Here is a 5734-nt window from a genome sequence, read left to right as displayed (position 1 = left end):
CCTTTTTATGGATGAACAATATTCTCTTATGTATATCACATTTTGTGTATCCATTTATCAGGTGAGGAACATTTGGGCTGTTTCCAATATTTGGCTATTATGAATAATGCTGCTATGAACATTCAAGTGTAACTTTTTGTGTGAACATATGTTTTCAGTTCTCTTGAATATACCTAGGAGTGGGATTGCTGGTGTCATAATAAGTCTATACTTTATAAGAAACTATCGAACTGTTTTCCAAATTATCATTTTGTGCACTGTTTTTATATTCTATCCTGGGTCCACAAAATGCAACAATAGCTCTCATTAGCTGGAATGATTGTGAAATACACATATTTATTTAGTGCTGACTATGTGCTGTGTACTGTTGTAAATAATTGATTGAAAATTTTGATTCTCACATTAATCCTATGAGGTAGGTACTCTTATTATCCCTATTTTACAGATGAGGAAACTAAAGCAAGGAAGGTTAAGCAGTTTTTTCAAAGTAATAAGCTTGTAAATGGTAAGCTGGACTTTAGAATCCAGGTAATCTGGTACCAGAGTCCATTTTCTTATCTAGTACTTCTGTTGTGTCTAGGTAGTGCATGTGTGAAGACCTAGCATGGGTGCTGGAACACAGTAGGTGCTCTAACGTGTTAGGAGGTTTCAGATTTGCTCTTCCTCTTTCCCTTCCAGTTTGACTTCTGATGGTTGATTCTCTCTACTCCCTTCCTTCCTTCCTAAGGTGGAAGGTAAATCTCAGGTGGCGCAGCTGGCCACCAGCAGGTGGCAAGAGAGAACTGTCCAGACAGGAACTAAGAGCTCTTTACAACAGTATGATGAATTAGATAATCTGTAAAAAAGGAAATGGATGTAGAACTCAAGAAACTGTTACTCATTTCTGAATAACTAAGTGCACAGGAAAGGATGTAAAATCCTTAGGGCTTAATTGACGCTGAGATTCCTTGGGAACATTTGTTGACATCCAGCGCAATATTAAAAAGAACTGGTGATAGTTGACATCCTTATTATGTTTATAAACTCTGAGGCAACGAGTTCATTGTTAGATGACAACAGTGGGATTTTTTCATAGATATCTTTTTTTTCAGAATAAGGGAGTCCTTTTCTTGTTTTCTGGGAGTTTCTATCAAGAAAGGTCTTAAATTTTATTGAATGCATTTTCTATATCTATTGAGAAAACCATATGATGTTTCTCTTTTATTTGTTAATGTGATGAATTACATTGGTTTTTGGATGTAAAAGTAATCTTGTATTCCTGGAATAAAAACCATTTTGTTATTATTGTCATTTTTTTCCATATTGAAGATTTTGATTTGCTTTTTCATTTAGGATTACTGTATGTATATTTATGAGATGTATTTGCTTGTATTTTGTTTTCCTGATAATTTCTTTATACATTTTTGTGAAATTATACTAGCATTATTAGATGATTTGGGAAATGATCCTTCTTTCTTTTTTCTCTGAAAAAGTTTTTGTTAGTTTGATTATATTTCTTCCTTCTTGAAGTTTCCTTTGCGGGAGGGATTTAAATTACATATGTAACTTTTTTTTAATCATATATAGAACTATTCAGATTTCCAACTTCCTCTTGTGTAAATTTTGGTAGCTTGTCTTTTTCAAGAAATTTGTCCATTTTATCAAAGTTGTCAAAATTATTAGCACAAAATATTCATAATATCGTCTTAAATTTTAATATCTGTAGGAACTCTAGTGGTGTGCCCCCTTTTTATTGCTGATATTGGTAATTTGTATTTTTTCTCTTTTACCTTCCTCAGTCTTGCTAGGATCTTGTGAATAGTATTAATCTTCTCAAGAAGCCAACTTTTGGCTTTGTTGATTTTTTTTTCTATTTCATTAATTCCTACCTTTATTATTTTCTTTTTTCTCTTTTCTTTGGATTTAATTTATGTTCTTTTTTCTAGTTTCTTTAGATGGAAGCTGAAGTAATCGATTATCAATATTTCATTGTTTCTAATATATATTTAAAGCTATAATTTTACTATAATCATTTTAAACTGTAGCCCACAAATTTGATAAGATTTTCTATTTTCATTATGATTGCTGCTGCTGCTGCTGCTGCTGCTGCTTCGTCTTTTTAAAAACAGGGTCTCTGTTTATGTCCTTTGCCCATGTTTTGTTAGGGTTGTTTGATTTTTTCTTGCTGATTTTACTGAGTTCTATATAGATTCTAGTTATCAGCCCTTTATCAGATGTGTAGCATGAGAATTTTTTCTCTCATTCTGTAGGTTGTCTCTTTGCTCTTGTGATAGCTTCCTTGGCTGTTCAGAAGTCTTTTAATTTGATTAGGTCCCATTTATTTATTTTTGTGGTTGCTGTGATTGCCTTTGGGATCTTCTTCATAAATTCTTTCCCTAGGCCAGTGTCTATAAGAGTTTTTCCAACACTTTCTTCTAAAATTCTTATAGTTTCATGCCTTAGGTTTAAGTCTGTTATCCACCATGAGTTGAATTTTGTGAGAGGTGAAAGGTGCAGATCCTATGTCAGTCTTCCACATGTGGCTATCCAATTTTCCCAGCACCATTTATTGAATAAGGATTCTTTTTCCCAGTGTATGTTTTTGTCTTCTTTGTCAAAGATTAGATGGCTACATGAGGATGGATTTATATCTGGGTTCTCAGTTCTGTTCCATTGGTCCATGTCTCTGTTCTTGCGCCAGTACCATGCTGTTATTACTATAGACTTGTAGTATAGCTTGAAGTCTGGTAGGTTGATGCCTCCCAATTTGTTCCTTTTGCTTAAGATTTCTTTTTCTATATGGAGTCTTCTCTGATTCCATACAAAGGGTAGACTTATTTTTTTCTACATCTGCAAACAATGATGTTGGTATTTTAACAGGGATTGCATTGAATCTATAGATTACTTTGGGTAGCATAGCCATTTTAACAATGTTGATTCTGCTGACCCATGAGCATGGTGTGATTTTTCACTTGTTTACATCTTCTGCTATTTCCTTCCTCAGTATTTCATAGTTCTCCCAAGGAACAGGAAATTGTGAGCATCTGGGACTTATAGAGGCAGACTATGAACAGTTGGATGGCCCACAGATTGAGGAGTAGTATGGAGGGGCCAGGGAAAGGCAATGGTGGAGGCTAAATTATTTAATCACTCTTGAGAAGCAGCTGAGCTCAGTACCACCTGAGCTGAAGACATACCTGTTCTACAGGCAGGCCCAACAATCTTGGCAGCTCCCAGGCCTGGTGTATGTAACATTGTCTTTTGGTTTCTCTAGGGTTCTGTGGAGTTACCATTGCATTCCTGAGTCCTGTCCTGGGCCCAGCCTTCCCTTCAAGAGACTGAATGATAAATTGCTTTGGTGATCCAGCCTTGCCCTGGCTCCACCTCTTCCTTTGAAATCCTCAGCCCTGGCCCCTGGATGTTCCACTTTCTCCAGAAATCCAGTTATCAGTGATCGAGAAGCAGATCTCCAGGCAAGCTGGTCTTCCTTGGTGAGGACCTGGCCATCTCACAGGAACCGTGTATCCTCCAACTGCCACCTTACAAGCTCATCCAGTTTTAAAACTCTTACCATCCATCCTGGGTTTTCAGTAACTTCCTCTTTCTGGATACAAGGACCAAGAGTTCTCATTTGCAGAAGGGAGAAAAGTGACAAGACTTACATCCAGTGATTGATCGGCTCTTCCAGGCCTTTTTACTTCTTAATTCCTCAGTTGCTTTGTTCACCTGGCACTATCCTGTTCATTTTTAGATACTCAATATGATATTTTCCCCAGAAACATTCTCTATCTGGATTAAATTAGACCACAGCTTTCTGTAGCTACTCCAAGGATAGCATTTATCACAGTGGGTTCTAATTGCCTCCTTCCTTCCTGCTGCAAATACTTACTGAGCATCAGCTCTCCTTAATGCCGTGTTAAGTGTTATGAGGGAGAGCAACAAGGATGTAGTCCTTGTGTGAATGTCTAAGAGGGAGTATGCATTAAACAAATAATCATTCCAATGAATGTATAAACTGAAATGGAAAGGCTGAGCTGGAAGGAAGACATTTCTGCCATTTGAAATCTAATAAGAAAGAAACATAACCTAGATTCAGGGGCAGTAGTCTGGGAAGGCTTCCCTAAGGAAAAAATGCTTAACTGAGATCTGAAAGATGAGTAAGTTAACTGGGACTAGAGAAGATAAGGGGATTCCAGACCAGGGAAATATCATGTGGAAAGGCTCTGTGCCAGGAAGAACTTGAGGATGTGACTCATTAAATGAATGCCAGTGTAACTGGAGCTCAGAGTGGAGAACATGATAAGAATAAGGCTGGAATAATAGTCAGGTACCACATCAAATGTAGCTTTGTGGACTACATTAAAGGTTTTGTACAGCACCTGGCACCTTGTTGACTACTTTTGTGAAGGCAAGAATCCACTGCTACAAACTTCCTAGATCTAGAGATGAGCCAAGCTCTCCAGGAAGTCTCTAAAACACCCCTCTTTATGGAAATATTTAATCTTATCATTGTCCTGGCAAGTCTGAGTAGGAGAGATGAGGCCCAGATTTATAGTATTTGGCTCAGGATCCTGCCAGAGACAAGGACAAGACATGTGTTAGCGCTAACCATCACTTACACGCAGCAGTGGCCACAGGAATATCCAGAAAAGTTTCAGTGAGAACAGAGATATCTGAGGATCCAAATAATTGAAGAGCCTTATCCCCCACCTTCAGATATATTCTTGAGAATAAACAGATAACTGTGTAGGAGGGATTCAGCTGATGACATGACTCCTAGAAAACCAAATCCAACTGTAGCTCGAGTCACAGAGCAAGACCCTGTCTCAAAAAAAAAAAAAAAAAAAAAAAAAAAAATTGCTTTCCCAATATTATCTCAGTACCACAAAAGAAATAACTTGGTTTTGAGGGGAGGAACAGATATTAACTTTCCTTCCATTAATTTCTTTGGATCTTAAGAAAAAGAATTGTTCAAAGTAATTTCATAATTATTATGTTAATTGAAAAGTGAAAGTTATCTGTTGAAATGTAATGTCTGTATTAAAATTTACACAGTAAAAATTTGGATGAAATACCAAAAAAAAGAAATAAGAAAAAAGAACAGTTTAGTGGTTTACAAGAGCAGACTCTGGAGCCGGATAACCTAGGGTCAGTTTTGCATCTTAGGATGAATCTAACAGCTGTAAGGCTTTAGCTAACCATTTAATCTCTCCATATCTTAGTTTCTTCATCAACAAAATGATAGTATGATAGTCTCTTATGATAAAATCTACATTATGTAGTTATTGTAAAGATTAAAAGAGTTAATATTCATAAAGCACTTATTACAATGTCTAGCATATAATAAGCACTCAAAAATCTCAACTGCTATTATCAATTTCTACATTTGCAAATGCATTGTTTGTATGAATAAATCAAATGAGCAAAACCATAAATAATCTTGTTAGATGACAAAAGGTATTTTGATAAAATTTGATATCCATCTATGATTTAAAAAAAATTCCTAGTACACAATGAGAGGAAAGATACTGTCTGAAAATGATAAAGAATCTCCTCCTGAATTTATTAGCCTTCATATTTAAGGATGATTCTATCACCATGGTTGTCTTGACATTGTTCAAGAAGTTCTAGTTGTTGCAATAAGAGCAAAAAAGGAAAGATTTACTACTATTTGTAGATAATACAAGTATGTATCTGGGAAACCCAATACCAATCAAAATCCAAATAGGATTTTTAAAAATTGATAATTATTTTA

The sequence above is a fragment of the Propithecus coquereli genome, unplaced genomic scaffold, assembly GCF_000956105.1.
Source record: "Propithecus coquereli isolate 6110/MARCELLA unplaced genomic scaffold, Pcoq_1.0 Scaffold44, whole genome shotgun sequence".
In the NCBI taxonomy this organism is placed as follows: Eukaryota; Metazoa; Chordata; class Mammalia; order Primates; family Indriidae; genus Propithecus; species Propithecus coquereli.
This window is presented reverse-complemented; position numbering follows the sequence as displayed.